The sequence below is a fragment of the Python bivittatus genome, unplaced genomic scaffold (assembly GCF_059951505.1).
Source record: "Python bivittatus isolate LINGU-HERP-01145 unplaced genomic scaffold, Pbiv_v1 ctg000330_np1212, whole genome shotgun sequence".
NCBI classification, from domain to species: Eukaryota; Metazoa; Chordata; class Lepidosauria; order Squamata; family Pythonidae; genus Python; species Python bivittatus.
This window is the reverse complement of record NW_028277058.1, coordinates 4,968,793-4,990,774: the sequence shown is the minus strand read 5'-3', so window position 1 is coordinate 4,990,774 and position 21,982 is coordinate 4,968,793. Positions and strand designations below refer to the sequence as shown.

Sequence of the window (21,982 nt, the reverse complement as noted above, 5' to 3'; positions counted from 1 at the left end):
CAATTTTTTAAAAAATATCAATAATATGTATTTTTTTATTGTGTACTCTAAAATTCAATAAAGTTGACACTTGTCTTGCAATTGTCCATATTTATGACATAACCTATAAGAAGACTTTCTGAATACTTGATGCTAGGGCTATATGAAACTTCCAGGGGGTGATTAGATTAAAACAAGTTTTGATTTAATTATCCCTTTTAATCCAATCTTTGAATCCAATCTCCAGTTCAGTTTGAGGGGTAGAATGCAATCAAGTGCTTTTGAAATGATTCAGAGAGGATCAAATGTGATTGGGAGATTCAGTGGAGTTTCTGGTTGAGTGGAATTGCACTTATTGTTGCAACTTTCATTCCATATATGGACAAAGCTTGGAAGGGGTGATTAAATGGTGTGATGGTCTCTGACATTGACATGAATCATCAGCCAGTGTGTTCTTCCACAAATCCAACCCATCAGAGTACTTCTACTAGAACTTGTTCAGGCAGGTTTGTTTGGTGGGGAGAGAGGGGAGAGAGAAACAGAGACTCATATTTATTCTGCTGTGTGTGTGTGTGTGTGTGTGTTTTAATGCTTTGCTTTTTCTTGAGGTATTTACTTTCTTCCCCTGTCATATCATTTTATTCTTACTCTTCCTATTTTTTCTTCCATTGCCTTATATTTTTAATCTGTAGTATAGGCTTGTTAGTCCCTGTGTTCTATCTGCAGTTCTTCAGCTTTCATTATTTCCATTCCTGCCACCCGCCCATGTTTTCCACTTTTACTGTCTTCTCGTGTACAGAGTGAATATTCTTCATTGTGTGAGTGAGCTGAGATGGTGTACTGCTATAAGACTATGGCATATATAAAGATTATATTATATATGTAGGTGTGTGTGTGTTTGTTGTCTTCAAGTCCGTTTTTGATTCCTGGCGACTGCCTGGACAAGTCCCTGCAGTTTTCTTGACAAAATTTCAGAAGTGGTTTGCCACTGCCTTCTTCTTCCTAGGGCTGAGGGAGAGGGACTTGACCAAGGTCACCAAGCTGGCTTTGTACCTAAGGCAGGACTAGAACTCATGGTCTCCTGGTTTCTAGCCTGATGCCTTAACTACTATACCAAACTGGTTCTCATAGCAGTAGTGACATTGTAAATATTTCTCAGATCATCTTTTAAATTATTATTAAAAAGAATTGTTACAGAAACAGTAGTGAATTATGACATTCCTGCAAGAGGCTAACCTTGCCAATGAACAATGCCAACAAACCTGCCATCCCCAAAAAAGTGGTCAAAAGGCAGAGCTTACTTTTTAAAATAGCTTTTAAAATGTTTTTGTTTAAAATGTTTTTTTAACTTATTATTTTAAATTGCAACTGTACTGTTTCAATATAACTTCTCTATCAGCACTTTGGGGTATAACTTGGACTGCCCTTAAGCCCTCAAGAGGATTCTTGAAGTTATCTGGCTCAAAAATTGCAGCACTAATATTTTCTAAAAGATTTGCCATTCTTATTGTCGTTGAACCTTAAGTCATAAATTTGAATGAAATCACACCACTATTCCAATCAGATTTTGGTTCATTCCCAGATTTCAGGATCTGGTTTTAGAACTTTGCACTTGTAAAGTTTTATTTTGGCTCATATGAGCAGCTAACCATATTATCTTTTTTTAAAAATAACTTCTTTTATTGTCTTTGTTTTATTAATATCTTGTATTTTATGTTTTTTAATATGCATGCTACCAAGGGCATTGGTTATTGGGCAATTGTAAAATATAACAAATAAATACAATTGGGGGCATCAAAATGCACACACACACAAAATAAGCCACAATCTTCAAAGACCCAAGGATAAAAGCCATGGACCTTAGGAATGTGAACACAGAATGTGTTATTCCCACATGGTAAAGTGTTTTTTGTTTGTGGTTGGTATTTTAAATTATGTAATTATTATAATTCATCATATAAAAAGTTGATGAGCTAGCTAGTCAGTGGTAAAGATATGTTTTGCTGAGTCATGAGTCATTTTGAGGTTGTAACAAAACTGCTGGATTTTACTGGAATGCAGGCTTAGATGACGTTTGAAACTGCTTACTCATATTGTGCTACCTCTGGGAGTAATGAAAGTCCTTTGTTGTCATCACGTGCCCGTGATCACCATGGTAGGCTGCTTTTAACAGAGTCACTGGGGAAATAAGAGCACTGAGCTTTTAATGCCAAGCTTATGGTATCGAATGGACTGTTTCAGCTTCTGCACTCAAGTGAACTTCTGTAAGCTGTTCTCACAACTTGTTCCAGTACCTTTGACGCATGTCCCTAAATGCTTCTTTATTGTGCATAACAAAATATACTTACTTTAGTGGGCCACAAATAAACAAATCCATTACAAGAATGCCATTTAAGATACTGGAGCTTGGTTTTGGTTGGTTGACATCATCATCATCATCATCATCATCATCATCATCATCATCATCATCATCATGATAATTCCAGTTATTTGTAAGGAAAGAATGTGGGGACCAATAAAAATTCCAGTAATTATATCAGAATCTAATCTATCATGATTACTATTGTTTTTCTTATACTTTTGCAAAGTTTACTTATTTCAGTCTCCAAGATACTCTCCTAGCTTGTTTGCATCAAAAGGGTTTCTTGAAATTTCTAAGAAGCTAGGCTGGGGTTATATTTCAGATTCTGTCCCACATGATGGTGGGTTTCTGTGTTTGTCCTTTGGACAGTGATACTTGCATCTATCTGTTATTATTGGCTTCCACATAGTCAAGATTCCCAATCAGGCATAAATCAGATGAGTATAGTAGCTTGAACGTTAGTAGCTACTCCTGCATAAAGTTTGAGAGTACAGGCGTCCATGTCAACATTAGGTTATTCAAAGGCACAGCCAACAATATCACTTTCCTGCCTAGAAGTCTGAAAGACACTTCCTCCCCACCACCATTGCATTTTTAAAACAGAGATTTTGGCACATTCTGCCATTTCCTGAAATTTGTTATGTATTTGTTATGGAATTTATCCTCTCTGTTTATCACAACACTCAAGGTGGCTACCGAGTATAAATCATAATAATAAAATTGATGCAACTGGGGCTTAAGCTGATCCACCTACTTGGGGCCAGAGTATCTGAAGGACCATCTCTTCTGCTATAAACTTACTTGGCTGCTCAGATCAGGAGGAGACGTCTTTCTAAAGATAAGCCTACTGCCAGAGGTTCAACTATCTGTTACATTGGCAAGGACCTGCTGTATGGCTCATAGGCTATGCAGTGTGCTCCCTAAAAGATGTGCTTGGCCCCTGCTCTCCCAGTATTTTGGAAGTAGGTAAAAACCCATAACTTTTGCAATACTTTTGTTAATTCATTCGTTCATTTAAATGCTTACTTTTTAATTTAAATTTTAAATTGTATTAAAACTGTTGTAGATAGAATGGTAGGTAGAGTTCCAATAAAAATAAATTAATTTAAGTTATTCAATTTAATATGGCTGCCCACTCTGGAAGACTCTGAGTGGTTTACAAAATCCTCCCCCCCCCAAAAAAAACAATTAAAACCTGTAAAAACAGGCAGCCCAGACCAAAGCAACTAGAACAACAAACACTACAAAGAACAATACAACAGATGCCCTACCAATAGGTGGTTCAGAAGGATACCATGGTTGATAGTACTGAAAGCTGCTGAGAGATAAAGAAGTACAAAAATGGATGTCCCAATTTCATCCTGTGCCGTACTGGGCTGTGAGAATAACCTTGGGAGGCAGGAGAAAGAGCCACAGTCATGGCAACAGTCAGATAAGAGATACCTCAGCCCACAGCAGTAATAGGGATGGAGAAAGCATCTCAGAAGGGACCCTCCCTAGTTCTCTGGAAAGTAAAGGCAGGAGAGGGGAGAAGTGCTTTCACACTTGCAAGATTCTGTTATTGGATGCTTACAATAAAGGTAGTATTAGTACTTATCATTTTGCTTTCCTGTCTAGACTACCTTGAAGGGCTGACAGGCTCCGCCAAAGGCCATCAACAAATGCGACCAGCACTTTTCTGTATTATACCCTAGTCTGAAACCTGACTGAAATGGTCTAGATAATCCTTTTCCTCCAAGATCTTTTGCAACTGCTGTCCAGGCACCTCCTGTACAACCTTTTCCAAAAGGGAAGATTGGAAACCTTCAATGAATGAAATACTGAAATCCAAACCAACATTAAAATCAAATGCATTAAAAGTATTTAACGGTTGAAGGCTTTGCGAAACGAATATGTTTTTGCCATCTTCCCATCTACCAAGAGAGTAGGAGCTCGTTGCAGTAGTTGTTATGGGGTTTTACGAAGGCCTGGATAACCCCTGTTAGAGCTGATGTGCTCAGGAAGAGTTGCTGTTCACATACCAGCAGTAATTGTGCTGACAAACTATCTGCTACAGATGCCACTTACAGATCCAGTGAGAAATGGGAGTCAAATCATACTCTCATTTTCCCCTGAAAAATCCAGAACAGGTTTCATGTCAGTTCCAGTGTCAAGCTTCTTCTTGCCAAGACTACCTCCATCTTGTTTGGATTTCATTTCAGCTTATTCTTCCATTTCTCCATTTCTTTTCCTTCGGGTCACTGAGTTGCCTGGGAATCGTAAATGCCAAGGACATACAGAGATGTCTATGCATGAGTAACCTATATTGGGCTTGACAAAGGGCACGAAATCTAGGAAATCCAGCTAACATGAGCATGTATATGTCCAAAAGCTTGGCAAAAGCAGTCATCTGGTGGGGCTAATATTTCCTTATGTTTCGTGTCACTGGAAGAAAGCAGCCACAGGCTAGTAGGGCATCACATTCCATTCCAGAGTTATGACTTCTGCAAGCTGCAACATTTTCTCATTTCTGCCACCACCAATATCAACTTGGTTTAAGTTCTGTTAATAACACGTGTTTTAGAATGGAGTGGTATCTTCCACAGCAGACACAATCAAAATGAAGATCAGCGTTAGTCATATCTTATTGCAGGAATCAGAATATCACTAATGATATGAAGATCAGCCTTTAAATTGTCCAAATCAGTGGCATTTATTTTATTCAGACCCATTCAATATTATTATTTTTTAATTGTTGGAAAGTTGCATTCATTGTCATTAATCATTTCCACTTACTGTTGTGTACAGTATACTTTCCCCTAATATAAAAAATTGTGTATATAACTTTATTTATTGTATACTTTTTAAAAGATAAATGTAAGTAGCAGACTTTTTTCTCTGTTACTCAATTATTTACCTTTTTTTGGACATATTTTCCCCATGGGAAGGGGATGCAGAAGTTTGGAGCAAAAAATGATAGATGATAATAGACTACATTCAATTTTGCTGTGAGAGTCCATTTTGGCAGATCACCCTTATTTTTTCAATGAATTTCCATAGCATATCTCATATGCAGTCAGAAATTACCATGAAGGCAGGCTTTTATTTAGATCATCACAGTCTCTTTTTATATTACTGTTTTATTCGAGTTCTCCAAGTGAAACATAGGAAATAGTATTTTATTTATTTATTTATTTGTTTATTTATTTAACTTGTCCCCGCCCATCTCCACCCAATGGGGGACTCTGGGCAGCTTACAACATATTAAAACAATAAATAAATATACAGCTAAAATTTATAAGAGGACACATTTACAAAGAATAAAAGGAAAAGGAAAAATCCAGAAGGCCGATGGAAGCCACACCAGGCCTCTAGGGGGCTAGCCAACCCCATATCTGATGACTCCCTTCCCACCCCAGGCCAGATGGCAGAGCCAGGTCTTCAAGTCCCTCCAAAAGGCCAGGAGTGAGGGGGCCTGTCCCACCTCCAGGGGCAAGATGTTCCAAAAGGTGGGGACTACAGCAGAGAAGGCCCACCTTCTGGACACCACTAGTCGGAGTTCTTTTGCCAAGGGGGTCTGGAGCATGCCCTCTCTGTGCGATCAGGTGGGATGGGTTGAAATCGTGGGGGAGAGGCGGTCCCTCAGGTAACCTGGCCCCATGCCCTGTAGGGCTTTAAAGGTGATAACCAACACCTTAAATTGGACCCAGAAGCAAACCAGTACCCAATGCAGCTCACGAGCAATGGTGTCATATGGGTCCTCCTTTGGACCCCAAATGTAGAGTGTATTGCAATAGTCTATCGGAGATAACAAGGGCATGAGTGACCATTCGAAGGGCATCCCGATCCAGTATACCTGCTACTCATCAATAGAAGTCAATTTGTTCCTCAAAATCTCTAGGATTTATCTTCATCCTATCAAAATATATCCTTGATGTTAGAATATTGGACCTATTTCCAACTATGTTTTATTTCAGAATATGATGTCACATTTAGTGTTAACCATGTTTAGTAGATATTTAATGATATATAAAATTAATATTTATTTGAGTTTACAGTTGATGACATCAAAAACTGCAGTCATCATTATTGGTTTTGTATCTCAGTAATCCATCTACTGGAAACTAATTTATTGAAACCTGCAGAACCTAGCTGAAATTGGCTGATCTTGGGGAAAACAAACACAAAAACAAAACAAAGCCAAGATGGCTAATCAAACCTTATTATGGTTTTAGAGGAGATGACAGTCAAAACACTGTTAAAAAAAATATGCAGTAATAGAGTGACAGGCTATGAGCAGCCAAGCCTCCTTGTGAATCTCACAGAGGTACGAAGACAGTTCAGAAACCCAAACTAAGACTTTGTGATGATGAGCTGATAAGTTCAACTTGAGAGTAGGAGTTAGCTTAGTTTTCCACAGGATGGTTTTCTTGTAGGAGAGCAAAAGGGTGCTGAGCTAGCAAAGGAAAGTGGAGTCTTAAAAAGAAGGGGGGATCTGGGGAGAAGGAAAACATGGATGGAGGAAGGCAATAGCTGGCAGCCTAAACGACCACTACAGAGTGCATATTGAGGCCTTTGGAGCACTTAGATTGCATAATGTTCAGCTGAAGAAAATATTGATCTTTGGAATGCATTTTAGATCTCAAGCCATGGCTTCATTCTTTTCCTGCTGGTTATTAGTAAAATTGGCAGAAAAAGGTGGGATCATCCAGATAGGCTTTTTTAGCTATAAATGACCTTAAATGCTAAGCAATGTGGCTGAAATTGAAAGGGGGTGCTGAAACAAGCAAACAAAAATATTAAAAAAGAAGAAAAAATCTTAAGAGGTGTTCTGCATTATGTTTTCCATCAAATCCTGAGAACTAACAAAAAGCTTATCAGCAGTAGTAGTAGAATAGTCAGTGTACCTAATCTAGTAGTATAGCAGTAGTACCTAGTAATATAATATTAGTGTACCTAATCTGACTCGTACTTCAAATGTCATGTTCAGGTGAGTGCTATGGAGTTGCAATCATACACTGAGTTCTTGTTGCTAAGAAAAAAAAGGGGGGGGGGAATTGAAAGTATGACTTTAGAGTCTCTTTCACTAAAAAAAATCTTTAATGTAAAACTCATCTGAATGACCTGATATATTTTTTAGTACAGGCTGAATTAAACTAAGCCAAAAATCAGAATAAAATTGACCACATAGTAGAATGCATTCAGTTTAGTGAATGTCACCTGATTCCCATGGGCAGAACCTCTGGGAAACAGGTTTTGTGAAACCTGGCTTGTAAAAGAGGATTAAATCAGGCTCTGTACATTGCTCATTGATACTTAGGATGGATACAAGTAAGGTGTTCAACTTAGGTTTTTGGAAATCTCTGAGGGGGTCAATACATTTTTGAAGCTCAGCTTAGGTCACTCTGTAACTCTGTATCCAAGATTCTCTGTTTAGTTATCTTTTTAGTTTTATATAGTCCTAGAGATAATAAATACTTGAAGGAAATATGCCCAAGATGCTCTTCTACCATGTAGCTCTCAAGTTGTCGGACAGTATTAGTGACAACAAGCCAGTTGGTTCCAAGATAAGACTTGACCTGGCTGTCAGATTTGGCTTCAGTTTGGGGCAGGCCAGCCTCTTGTACTAGGCTGTAGACCAGTGTTTCTCATACTTGGCCACTTTAAGACATGTGGACTTCAATTCCCAGAAATACTGGCTGGAGAATTCTGGGAGTTGAAGTCCACATGTCTTAAAGCGGCCAAGTTTGAGAAACACTGCTATAGACTAAGTATTGCTTCAGGAATGCATCTAGGGGACTGCAAAAGAGATTTTTTTAAAAACAAAACCCTGAACTTTTTCCAGAGGGACAGAGTTGGACTAAGGTCCTCATTGCTCCCCATATAATTATCAAATGACTAATTTTGCAACAAAATTCCATGTGTTTGATGGAGTCTTGTTATTGCCATGGCAGTAAGCTCTGATTGGATGGGAGACCAGGGCTGTAAACTAGATTGAGAAGTTGAAGACAATATCCAGAAAGAAGGCAATGCATGGCAAACCAGTTCAGCACTGCTGCAAAGAAAGCAACATGGAGTCTGTGTGAGTTTGGTTTGTATCACAAGTTTCTTGTAGCAACCATGCAATGCAACTCTAAAAATAATGAATTGCACTGTCTTTGTGCTACCATGCATTCTGGAATACCTCTTCTGAAATGAATCTAAAACATTGCAAAGCACTAAAGTCTATGAAGTCACAGGAGCTGAATTCAGCTTTAGGAGACTTCACCTTTAATAAAGTTATATATTCCCACTTAGGACTTTATAGAGCACAGACTTTTGGGCTTCACACCAAATTCCAGGCCCCTATCTTTCTGCCATGGCTGAACTCAACTAAAACTTTTGCTCAAAAGTTTATGACAATATAGTAAATCCCAGTTAAGGTATTGTTACTATGGCTTTGGGTTTTTATCCATATTTGATTATATTTGACAGCTGACATGCAGCAACAGCCAGATGGCAGGCATAAAATTCTGGTTGTTGTTCTAATTACATGAAATAACTTAATCACTCAGAAACATCACATTAAATAAGCACCATAATAATCAAACTCCAAATTCTTGGATTGCAGTCATTTCACCCCCAAAATTGGTATATGATACTTATCCAACAGCTTTAATTGAACCCATTTAGAACTTAATTATTCTCTTACTTCAGAAATCTTGGCCTATTGCTTCCTTTCCAAGATAGGTCTTTGTTTTTAGAATATTCAACTTCTTGGAAATCTAAAATAAAGAGTTTTGTATTGGGTTAGGTGTTGGCATTTATCATCAGATGTAGCAACTCTTCTTAATGGCTTGTGTTTAGTTTTAGATAACTGGATACTGGACCTCATTTAATTCTATGATGATAGCATGACATAAGCAGTTCATTTACACTTTGCCCAGCCTTGCTATCCATGATTGCAGGAGTAATTTGGGATAATCTTCCTAACACTGTACAGGTAGTCCTCGATGTATGACCACAACTGGGACCAGAACTTCCATCGCTAAGTGATGCAGTCGTTAAATGAGTTGTGCCCAATTTAATGATCTTTTTGCTGTGGTTGTTAAGTGAATCACATGGTTGTTAAGCAAATTCAGCTTCCTCCATTGACTTTGCTTGTCGGAAGCCCCCTGGGAAGGTTGCAAATAGTGATCGCGTGACCCAGGGACACTGCAACTGTTGTAAATACATGCTGGTTGCCAAGCACCCAAATTTTGATCATGTGCCCACAGGGATGCTGTGACAGTCTTAAGTTTAAGGACCAGATGTAAGTCACTTTTTCCAGCACTGTCATAACTTCAAACAGTCATTAAATGAATGGTCATAAGTTGAGGACTACCTGCATACATTTTATAAGAAATGCACCCTTCTTTCTAGTAAAGGTTCAAATTTTAAGACAACTAGGACATAAAGAAAGCCAGTTTGGTATAGTGGTTTAAGGCACCAGGCTAGAAACCAAGAGACATGAATTCTAGTCCCGCCTTAGGCATGAAGCCAGCTAGATGACCTTGGGCCAGTCACACTCTCTCTCAGCCCTAGGAAGGAGGCAAGGGCAAACCACTTCTGAAATCTTGCCAAGAAAACTGCAGGGACTTGTCCAGGCCGTTGCCAGGAGTCAACACTGGCTCAAAGGCACCAAAAAACAAACAAACAAAAAAGCAGCAAAATATTACAGTGTGGAGCACTTCAGTAAAATTCCACTACCACCAAACAAATTTGTTCTGTCATTTAGGATGCTTGGAGGGGTCTCCTCCATGAAGGAAGATCTAAACACTATTTCTGGAGGTGGAGAGTACTTTTGCAACCTCAGGGCTCTTTGCTGATACCTCCATTTCTCCATTTGAAATAATTTAAAATAACCCCCCCCCCACCAGAGGAAAAGAGGTCCTGAACCACCATTTGTTTCCTTTCTAGTTTTCTCCCATTCCTTCTGTACAAAAATCCATAGGCTACAGGGTGAGGTAAGGCACAGGTGAAGAACTAAGCCAAGCTTTTGCTCGCTGTGCTTCACAGCTGGTATATGGCATTTGTAGGGTTAACAAAGTGAAACTCAAGTGAAACCTTCCTATTACTTTTACGCACAGTCGTGTGCATATGTCAGCACCACACATAACTTGCTTTATTCTCACATTGCCTTTTCTTTGGGGCAGTAATGACAGCTTGGATTTATCAGAAGCATAGTGTGCTGAACAGGTTGGAAAGCACGTGTCAGTGTGGCTCCGAACTTTCAAAGGGAAATGTTTGTAATACTGGAGAATGCAATTTATCAGGGCACCATGACCATAAAGTTACCAGATCAGACTGTGAGATCTTTTCTTCCTCCAAACTCCATTTAATAATTAGAACCATCCTTCTTCATGCTTTAGGAGTACAAATGACAGGCTGTGCTCGTGTTATGTACACAAAAAGACCAAAAAAAAAAAAAAAGACCAAAAAAGAAAGGTTAGCATTTACATAGACGTCATACTTGAATGCAATATCCTGGAATGTCAGGTAACTATTTACTTTGGCTAAGAAAGGGAAGGACCAGCACTGAGGATGGGTTAGCAAACTGCATATGAGCAAAACACATTAAAAAGGACATCATCCAATTTAAAAAAAAAAAAAAATCCCAGTACAATTGGGTGAATCCTAACCTATCATTAAAAAAGACAAATGGAATGGTTTGGAATGTTTGCCCACTAAGAGCACCGTAATAGGTATGGCATTTCCCTTAGGAAACCAATAATTTATGCTTTGTGTGTATGTGTGCGTGTATGGTTAGAAGGGCACATTTTCTCCAAATATGCACTGACTCACTTACACCTGGGGCAGTATAAACACAGATCGATAAGGATTGCATCTAAACAGCTGTATAAGACCTCTCTCTCTTTCTTTGTGTCTGTAGGAGTCCCCAATGAATGTAGGAGTTCATGTACAGCACTAACTGGGTCAAACTATTATGCAAATAAGAGGTGGCTGTCAACCCTCCCAGGTAAACCAGATGGGAAACATGACCAGATGAGCTACTTCTACTTTATTGTTAGGCTACATTAACAGAATCTTGCAAGTCTGAAAGTACAAATCTCCTGCCATCCCTATTTACTGCCTGATCAGTTAGGACAGGTCCTTTCTAAGTTTCTTTCTCTACCTGTTACTCAGCTAGGGGATCCTCCCCCTTTTATTTGATTGTTTCCTAGGCAGCATCTCTTCCCCCCATCTTCCAGGATCATTCTCACATTCCATTACAGTGGCACAGATGAAAATCCTTCCCCGAAAAAATGGCTTTTCCACTTTGGCTGATCTCTTGAGGTGTGGAAAATGCCTCCAGTTGCAGAGATTCAATTGGAAAGAAAAACAGCCTGAGGAAGGAGGGGAAAACACAGGGTAGGAGAGGATAAACCAGCATCACATACCTTTTGTTCAGAATCATTTAACCCTTATCATTTGAATAAGAAACAGGATTGCTAGGGTCAGTAGCAATATCCAAGGGGCTATGATAATCATAGACCATGGAGGACTGCAGGAGTTCAGAATGTTTCCTTTCTTTCTTAAGTCTCTTTCTCCCTCTGTGCTAGTTCCAGAATAAATCATAAGAAGAGATTGCTGATCCAGTCAGCAGTCTGTTTCCAATCATGACCAGCCATATGTCTGAATGAGAAGTTTAGCAACAGGGCATGAACACTGTGCCCTTTATATATAAAAATTCCCTTCCCACCCCTATGCGTGGTACGTGTCTTCCTCAAACTCGGGTCCTCTACCAGAGGCCTGGGAGTTTGAGGGTTCTGCGCAGTAACTTAGCTGTTCCTAGCACTGCATTCTTCTGGACAGAGAGCTCCAATGTTGTTCCTGGGAGCCTCTCTCTCAGCTTAGGAGTCACAGCCCCGAGTGCTCCTACCACCACTGGGACCACTTTGGCCTTTACTTTCCACATCCTCTCTATTTCCTCCTTCAGGCTCAGGTACTTCTCCAGCTTCTCATGCTCCTTCTTCCTGATGTTGCTGTCACTTGGCACTGCTACATCTATCACTATCACTGTCTTCTGGTCTTTGTCTACTACCACGATGTCTGGTTGATTGGCCAGTACCTGCCTGTCCGTCTGGATCTGGAAGTCCCACAGGATCTTAGCCCTGTTATTTTCCACGACCTTCTGTGGAATCTCCCATCTGGACTTGGGGGGGTCTAGCCCATACACTGTGCAGATGTTCCCATACACAATGCCAGCTACTACTTGGTTGTGCTGTTCAGTGTATGCTGTTCCTGCCTGCATCCTACACCCTGCCACTATGTTTTGGACTGTCTCTGAGGCCTCTGCACAGTTTGCACCTTGGGTCCTGTCTAGTGTGGTAGACCCCTGCTTCTGTGGATCTGGTGCTTAGTGCCTGTTCTTGTGCTGCTATGATCAGTGCCTCGGTGCTGTCTTTTAGTCCACCCCTTTCCAGCCACTGATAGGATTTCCCAATGTCAGCCACTTCAGCTATCTGCCGATGGTACATCCCATGCAGGGGCTTGTCTTGCCATGGTACTTCCTCCACTTGAACTTCCTCCCATGTCTGCTGCTGCCTCAGGCATTCTCACAGAAGCTCATCTTTGGGTGCCATCTTACTTATATATATATTCACATATCTTGACACAGAGACCACGGACACTAGCTATGGATAATCTAACCACTGGTGGGTTTGGGCTGGCTGGATCAACAACTGGGGAAGGTGCAGAGGAGGCAAATGACAATCCATGTATGATGACATCATCCCATGAACATTGTGATGTAAATCATGGCATTTGCATAAAGGTGTCAGCAGATGTTATCTTTAATGTTACATCATTTTCAGTTTTTGGCTTTTTCCATTCATGTTTTTGGAGTGGTGTTTCCACTGTAATTCTCTGTTGGAAACAGTTGTTGTCTACTTTAGATAACAGCCCTGGCTATGTTTAGCACTTGGAATAACCTGTTTCAAGGGCACAACACATCCACTAAGGAACACTTTGGTGAGGCTGAGACCAGACAGTCTGTGGCTTGGATGTTTTAGCCTTGAAATATGTTGCAGTTTTTTTAGTGTGCTGTGCTAATAGGAGCTTGGAACAAGCCTCTTGTTTCCCTGCTTTTATGACAGGGTCAAGAGAGTATATGCATTTTTCCATCATTCCCTTCTGGTCCTTGCATTCCTTCTGTGTTCCTTATCCTTCTCTGTCCCTCCTAAGTTGAGGGAAGGAAGAATTCAAAGTGATTCACAATGCAAAAAGGAAAATTGGATTACGCGATTTTCCTGGGATACCCAGACATTAAGGGATCCTTGGAAGCAGGTGAAAATGTCTGTCCACCTCACCATCTTTGCCAATTCCATTGGTAATGTCTACCCAAGTCCAAACCTCCTCCTAATTGGTCAACCAATCTTCCTGAACCTCCTCTAGACTCTTTAGATTCTGAGGGGGAGGACACTGACTTTGGACCATGGAAGGAAGTGATAGGTGACTGTCTGTAAGAGACCCAATCCATCCTGGTCTGCTTTCACAAGACAGATTCTAGCCAAGAGGAGGTGTACATAAACAAGCATGTGAAATAAGCTTCCTTTTCTTGTCTGTCTCTGTTCCTCCAGTTGCAGTGGACATTCTTCCACCTTCCATCCATTGTTGAATTCTGGAGAACGAGTTTTGCTTTGCATAGCATGTCTGACCAGGAGATTGTGGCACTGGAATCTCCTCTGTGGTCTCTTCCTGGAGAAAATGGAGATTCTTCCCATGCCCTTGACTGTTTTGGAAAGGAGAAGGGAGGAGTAATTCTTATGCACAGATTCTTATTTCCTGGACAGGAAGGAAGTTCTACAATTTCAACCACCAAAGGAAGAGAATTAATGGAAGAGTGACAAATTATAGGTCCTTCCCCAGCTTGTCCCACAAGAGGGAGAGAAGAAAAGTACCAGAGTCCTCTAGGTAGGAAGGGGAGGGAGGCGAGATCTTGAAGGGGGAGTTGGCATAAAAGTTAATTCTCAGATGGACAACATTTTTTTTTTTATCTGCACTCAATCGTGCGGATAAAATTCTGCAGTGACTGCCTGGATGAGTCCCTGCAGTTTTCATGGCAAGGTGTTTCGGAAGTGGTTTGCCACTGCCTGCTTCCTAGAGCAGAGCCCAGCTGGCGAGCGCAGGAGGCGGGGTTTCCGTTGCTTTGCTTTTTTCGGGCGAGCGCGGCTTCCGCGCTACTGGCAACTGGTCCCGTCTCCCATGCAAGGTGCTGCTAGGGTTTTTCCTCCCACCGGGGTGAGAGTACCCATTTATCTACTCGCGGATGCTTTCAAGCTGCCGGGTTGGCAGAAGCTGGGGATGAGACAGGAGCTCACTCTGCCACGTGGAGCTGGACTCGAACCGCTGCAGTGTTGACCATTTCTGGCCAGCAACTTTCAGCAACATTAAGCCGCTGCGTCACTGCATCCCCTTTGGACAACATCAGCTGTTACCAAAACAAAGAACAAATGGAAACTGTATCTCTGGCCTAGAAGATGTTACTTCTAGCTCTTTATGTAGAACAGGTGGGAGAAAGAGATGCAAGAAACTGAACATTGATTATAATATAAATAGAGCTCAAATTTCATACACAGTAGTTATTGGAATTCTTTCATAATGGCTTCATAGTTTTACTACAATAAATCTACTAATCTGAGTCTTTGTGTCCTAGGAAATAAATTCTTGCCGTGTTTTGCCTTGTCATCAGAGGCTTGACAAAACATAAGTTCTGTATATCAGAGTTTAAACATTTAATGTGCTTTCTTGTCTTTAGTGCCTGTGATCCAGATTAGCTGCTGGAAGACATTAATAGCATTGTAAATTTAGAAACAGTTATATTACAGCTAATCTACCAATTGTCACACTAAAGGTTTTTTTTCCCCTCCCATTTCACTACCTTAGTATTCTCATTTGAAGTTTCTCATGCAGAGTCTAGGAGTTTAATTAGAGAAGGGAAAATTCCTGTCTAGCTAGCGTTAATTACAACGAGGAAACAGGCGACTGTCTTTCGCTCATAGAATTGCAACATCAGTTTCAATTAATCAAGTACAATATAATGGGGAAAAATTACATCCTCATCATTCATGAACACCCAGATTCGACAGAAGTACCTACTATTGCATTATGGCAGCAGTGCTCAGATTGGCACTCAAATCCCCCCTTCTGCATAAATGTTTTACAGATATTGGGTTTGTCCATCTCAGGAGCATGCTATTTCTGTTCGTGTTTCACAACTCAGTACAACATATGATTTGTACAGAATTATAGCAACTTAAATGACTTCATGGTAGCTGGGAATTCTTTTGGCATAATATAATTGATTTCTCTCTATGTTGTCTGTGTTTATCATGATTTTATGCATATGCATAAGTCAATATGCAGAACCTGCAGGAATGAATACTGACAAGAAACATCATCTGCAGCAAACCGCAATGACATCAAAAGGACAACATGCACAGTGACACTGCACAAAATGACTGTCACGATGTACTCACATTTCAATTTCTGATGCAAGTTCCAAAATGTGACTATTTGCATAACATCATCACACCCTTTTACTCAGTTTCCCTACCCTTGCCCATCCCCCCTCCAAAAGGCCTTGCTGATTAGAGAATAGCATAATAGATCCAATGTGTCAGGTTCAGCCCAAGAACAACAGCGAGACAGTCCAGAATCAGTTCAGCTCCTTTATTAGTTTATACCTAATAGACAGAATCTCGCCAGACTAATTCTAATTCCCAACAACAGCAACTATAACCATGATGCCCTAGGGAAGGGCCAGTCTCATCCTCTTGACTTTCCCACACTCTGGCTGGGGGCTGAGGTGGTGCTTTCCCTGGAACCTCTCTTCCCCCTCCCGGCAATCTTGAAGCTCCATTCCAGAATCCTTCTTGCTCATGCCTTCCATTACAAATGTAACTTTCATTGAACTGTGTATTCCACTGATAGATAAATTAAGCCTAATCCAATTTATCAGGCAGGTCAAGTTACCCTAGAGTCTTAATTTAATCCACCAAAGATCACTCCTGAAGGTCACAGAACCTTGAATGGGGACACTCTCCCTTTCACCAACAACCAGTCATGGCTCACAATCCCTGCCTTCTGTTTTCTTTGGTCAGCTGGAAATATAACCTCCAGTTCATTGGAGGAAAAGAGGAGCAGAGCGAAGGCGGTCAGATACTGTCTAAAAGGGAGGCACTTCCCTCCCCATAACTTCTCCCTCTAATATCATCTGGCTCACAAAAGGTTTATATTGGGGAAATTAATCCAACTTCTGTACTGTATAATCCAATCCAACATTCAAATGATTGGAGTACAAATCTGTATACTGACCTGTTTGATTTGAATTGTATCCTGGTGGTGACCCTCAAAGAAAGTAAGATTAGCTATGATCATCCATGCCAAATAATAAGGGCTCACCAACAGTCTGGATAAATAGATATACTATTTACACTGGGAAACTATTTTTCTGTGCATGTATATCCCTTGTGAGTGCCTTTGTCAAGTTCTGTTTTACTCCATTTTGACTCTTTCCATCCTGTTTCTGTATTGGTTTATGGATTGTTGTACACACTTCCTTAAATGTTCAGATTTCTGAGTAATTTCCTCATTTTAGTGTTATTGTTGTTGTTATTCACTTTTATCCATTGTATGTTTTTCTGGGTATACTTTTCTTTAATATACCCACTTTCATGCTGTGAGGAATTTCTAATCCATATGCATTTGGGTAGGGTAAACTCACATCAAAATATGAATCAAATGTCTTCTCTTTCCCTACTGCACATGTGTACAGAAGAATGTTCCTTAAAACAGTGTTAGCATTTAAAACCCCTCTTCTGACTTTTTTTTATTTTCGCATTGCTCCTTGGAGTATATTACTCATGGGTTCCGAAAAGAATAATGTAATGACAAATGAGCACTCTTGTCACTTGCTTGGTAAATTGAGCTCTGTTCAGCATTGTGAAAACAAAAAGAACAGGCTGAGAGCATCAAGACCTGAAATTCAGACTTTGATCCTTTTCTTTAAAACTAACCAAGAGCACCATGACATTTTGTAAGGAGCCTGGAAGTGAAAGAAAGAAAGAAAGAAAGAGAAAAAGAAAGAGAAAGAGAAAAAGAAAGAGAAAAAGAAAAAGAAAGAGAAAGAGAAAGAGAAAGAGAAAAAGAAAAAGAAAAAGAAAAAGAATCCTTCCATGTATGACATGGTCTTGTAGAATAATGCTTTTCCCCCCAAACAATGGACAGGAACATATTTAAAAATCACTGCCTTTTAATGTTTTTGGTATACACCAAGTCTATAATGCCTCACGACAATTGCCTCACTTACTCTAGAGTAGTTCAATTGAAATCCATGCAACTGATGAATAATTACTAGTTTGGCCACCTTAAAACTAGCAACTTCCAGATGTACTAGATTTTAGCTCCCATCCCTCCCAGTTATCATCTTTGAGAGCTTTATTTGGTTTAATCATCTTTTATATATTGTAAAACACCCATGGCACACTGTGTTAGATTTATTAAGTTTCTTGTCAAGGGAATACTTAATAAATGTAAGATCTAGTTAATTAATTAAGGGTAGATTTGATAACCAGGATAGATTTGAAAGATATATTCATTTCCAAGGTTATTGCCACTTAATTTAGCATAATCAGCTCCAGGAGAGGCTAACATGCAACCAGGTATACAAGCACTGCTGGCACCCCCCAAACAACACCAATCAGAGGCAGCTGAACAAGTGAAAAGGTGAGAGCTCGCTTTTTAACTATAGAATGTGAAATTTTATATTTTTTTTAAAACTGGAGTAGGGCACTTCTCATCACTTCTATTTATGTTTTGTGCCTTTGAGCCAGCCAGGGACTGCCTGGACAAGTCCCTGTAGCTTTTTGGCAAGATTTCAAAAGTGGTTTGCCATTGCCTGCTTCCTAGGGCTGAGAGACAGTGACTGGCTGAAACTCACCCAGCTGGCTTTGTGCCTAAAGCGGGACTGGAACTCATGGTCTCCTGGCTTCTAGCCCAGTGCCTTAAGCACACCACCAAACTGGCTGTCTTCTCTATCACTACTTACAGCTGCAGTAAAAGAAGTAGCAAGATATTTAAAAAATGAATCCTTGATGATAACTAGCTGCAGTTGGTAGGCTAAAGTTCTTTAAAGGCTCCACTATTTTCATCCCATCCTGCCAAAAGATGAAGCAGCTTCAGACATTTTCAAGTTTCCTTGTTTACAGCATCTAGATACATCTTTGAGTCACTGTCAAACTCAGTGTTTGATTCAAATTGAAATGGGGAGGGCAGGGGTCAAAAAAGGCAAGATGATGTGTTATTCCAGACATAAAAGCATATAATCCTAGAAGTTCTCAAAAACATCCAGTCTCTGCTATTTCCTTCCTGTGTTCCAAGAGAAGAACAAACTTAAGGAAGGGAACATTTTAGAGGTGGGGATATAATGCAGAATAATTCCCCCATTATTTTCATCCTAACTTTTGTTTTTCAAGCAAGCAAATTGCAAACATTGGAGAAAAAAAAAAAGTTGGGGCTATTTTCAAATCATTGGTTCAATAACAACATCCACTCCCTGCACTCTTACCAAACCATCTCTAGAAAATATACACTTTTCTACACATCATTATAATTTATATCCTGAGGACAAATAGTACTCGCAAGAACAGGCTGCATTTCTGCCTCTTGTGTTGTAATAAGAAGAATTCACTCTCTTCTTAGCTTGCGCACACTCTTGTTCACTTTGGGGAAGATTGATGGCTCAGTTCCTTTTCTCTTCTTAGCCTGGCTAGTCTTGAAAATGCACTGGGAATGCAGTGGAGTGGACAGCAGTCCATTTATTCTTCTTATATTAGATTAGAAACAAGGTATTGATTGCCCTGCTTGGTCGAGAGAGAGAGCAAATCGGAAAGTTTTGGAAATCCGCTCCCCAACCCTGCAAGTTTACTCGTGGGATCCATAAATGAATAGAAGCATTGTGAGGAACGCACCCTGTGCTTCTTTACTGAACATTAAGAAGTTTGGATGAAGCATTTTAAGCATTAATTTCATTAACAGATTTTTCATCACCTATGTAAGTGATCATTGTTCTTACATAAGAATCTTATTTTGGGTGGCCTGCTCAGCCATTCCATCACAATGCTTTTAAATTCAACCTACCAAGCACCATTTTATGAGGAAGTTGAGAGGATAATTTATGTCCCAAAAGTAACAACATGATTTTAGATCTGTTAAAGAAAAATATTCAGTTTTTGGTTTCAAAATGTTCACTTTTCCCCAGAGAACATAACTTCCCTGGAAAGGATTCCCTCTCCTCTCTCCCCCCATTTGAACATTTCTCTCTCAGCTGAAAAAAAACTTCCCGTGGATTTTTTCAAGTGCCTTGTGCAATACTTACTCCTTCCTTTGCCTTCAGGTATCCTGTGATGCATTTCTCTGCTATGGAGCATGTCCCGGACTCCCTGGGTTTTCTATCTTAAAAAAAAATTAGAGGAAAATCCAATCCAGGTCTGCAGGAAACCATACAAAGTAGACCCTTGGACAGCAGACTGGGTCATATTCTTCCCCGTTATGATGAGATGAAGCTTACTCCTAGATATCCAGGAGAGTGTCCACAGGGTGTGGTAAAAAAAAATAAAAAATCAAGATGGCAGCCATGATGTTGCACCAAAAAACAAACAAATGAACAAACAAACAAACAGGGAGACCTTTAGCTGCACCATTATAGCAACCACTTTGACTGGATTATATCTTGCTGACACTCACATCTATCTGTCTGTCTGATTTCTTTATTGCTTTAATTGACTAGGCAATGTATGGTATCTGAAATACACACACACACATGCATATATACACATATATAATAATACGATATAATATTGCTGGGGACTTATGAACAATGAATTAGAAAAGACTCATGGTAGATTGATTTTGTATACACCAACTGCAGCAAGATTATTGTATGAATGATGATGGAAGAATAATGAAATTCCCACAGCGGAGGCATGGATTGTGAAAATGTCAGAACTTGCAGAGATGGCAAAACTGACCCGTCTGGTGAAAGAAAAAAAACAAGAAAAACTTTTCTGAAAGACTGGAAATCTTATATGGACTTTTTTGCTGAAAGGAATGAAATGATGATTTATGGATTGAGAAAGATGTGGATTAAGTGAAGGGCTGAAAAGACTTGTATAAAGGAGGAAGGGCAATAAGATTGTAATTACCTATTGAAAAGAAGGTTGGAAGTAATTCATATATTTCTAAGCTTTAGTTTTTTCTTTTTTTCGTTTCCTTCCTTCCTTCCTTCCTTCCTTCCTTCCTTCCTTCCTTCCTTCCTTCCTTCCTTCCTTCCTTCCTTCCTTTTCGATTTGTCTGTTACTCTATGAAAAAATTCTCAATAAATATAAATAAAAAAAATACAATACAATATTGTATTGATTAATAAAACTATTCTGGTGTTAATTGTTCTACACTGGTCAATCCCTCAGGACCTTCCAGAAAAGCCATATTTTTACAAGTTTTTTACAAACTTCTGGGAGATCTGGGGATACCTTGCCTTGAGTGTAACCTATTCCAAAGAAGTGGAAGACTAGCAGTTAATGCTTACTGTCAAGTTGTTTCCTGCTCACTACTTAGGATTGGGTGGGCAGACTCTACCTAGAGAGGTGGTCATGTAGATAGCTGGCCACAATGTAGAGCTTTATAGGAACTGAGCTGCATCTTGAATTATACTCTGAAACCCATCACTAACCAAAGCAGGCCCTGCAGCAGTGGGGTAACATGGTTGCTACATTCCGGGCCAGCTGAAGTTTCTGAGTAGCTTTCAGGGGAGCCTGAAAGATAGGTGGGGAGAGGGGAGAGATATCCTGTCTAGTGCCTTCATCACTTCTGAACTTCAGGGGCCAACAAGGTGCCCAGCAGGGCAGCCCTTCAGGTTGCTGGGAAATTCCCCAAGTGCTGTTTGAAAACTCTCTGAATCCAGAGATAAGGTGTGTGAGTCAGGCCAACCTAATCAGTCCCTCCATCCTGCAGAAATTGATGGCTCTAAAGATGCATCAGGTTAATTTCTTTAAATTATTCCTGCTTAAATTATCACAAATATTTCTAGATTTGTGTATGTATATACACACTCACACCCACACTCACAAACACACAGGCAGTTTTAATGCAAATCTTCCCCCTCTTTTACCTGCTTTTGGGGTGATGGCCACTGAAGCCAGAAGAAGGTAGATTATGGTGGCCTTTCACGGGATTGAGGAGAACAATCCAGTTATGAAGTGTTAATGTAGTCATTTAATGTGTTAGTTTTACAAGGTTGCAACACAGTTGCATAACCAATTCAAAAACCCATGACTAAATATTTTAACTGAAAAAAACTTAGGTTATTAAGGCACAATGCTTGAAAATAATTATTTCCATGCAGTAGTACAATGCCACAAACTTGAAAAATACATATTATGGTCTCTCCAATACATTTGGAGAATATTATACTTGATTCACAATATTATAATGAAAGTATTATTAAATATTTCTTATGTTAAATCAGGCTTTGGCATCTTTGTATCTTTGGCCTGTATATTATAAAATATTATATATTATAAAAAGGCATTGTAGTAATAATATGTAGCATATTTCCTAGCCAAGGCACTGGAACTTTTTTAA

General features: G+C 39.8%; 1 long non-coding RNA gene across 2 annotated transcripts in view; it reads left to right on the top strand.

The window, feature by feature from the left end:
* The window catches only part of LOC112541514 (uncharacterized), a 220,299-nt gene extending 199,653 nt beyond the window's left edge, over nucleotides 1–20,646 (top strand). The window contains exon 11 of one of the 2 annotated variants that reach the window (XR_015796357.1): nucleotides 13,921–20,646. This is a non-coding gene — a long non-coding RNA (uncharacterized LOC112541514). Of the gene's footprint in view, nucleotides 1–3,958; nucleotides 5,036–13,920 lie in introns of those variants that run through there. The other variant, XR_015796355.1, reaches the window with a different exon arrangement.
* Nucleotides 20,647–21,982: the final 1,336 nt, after the last annotated feature.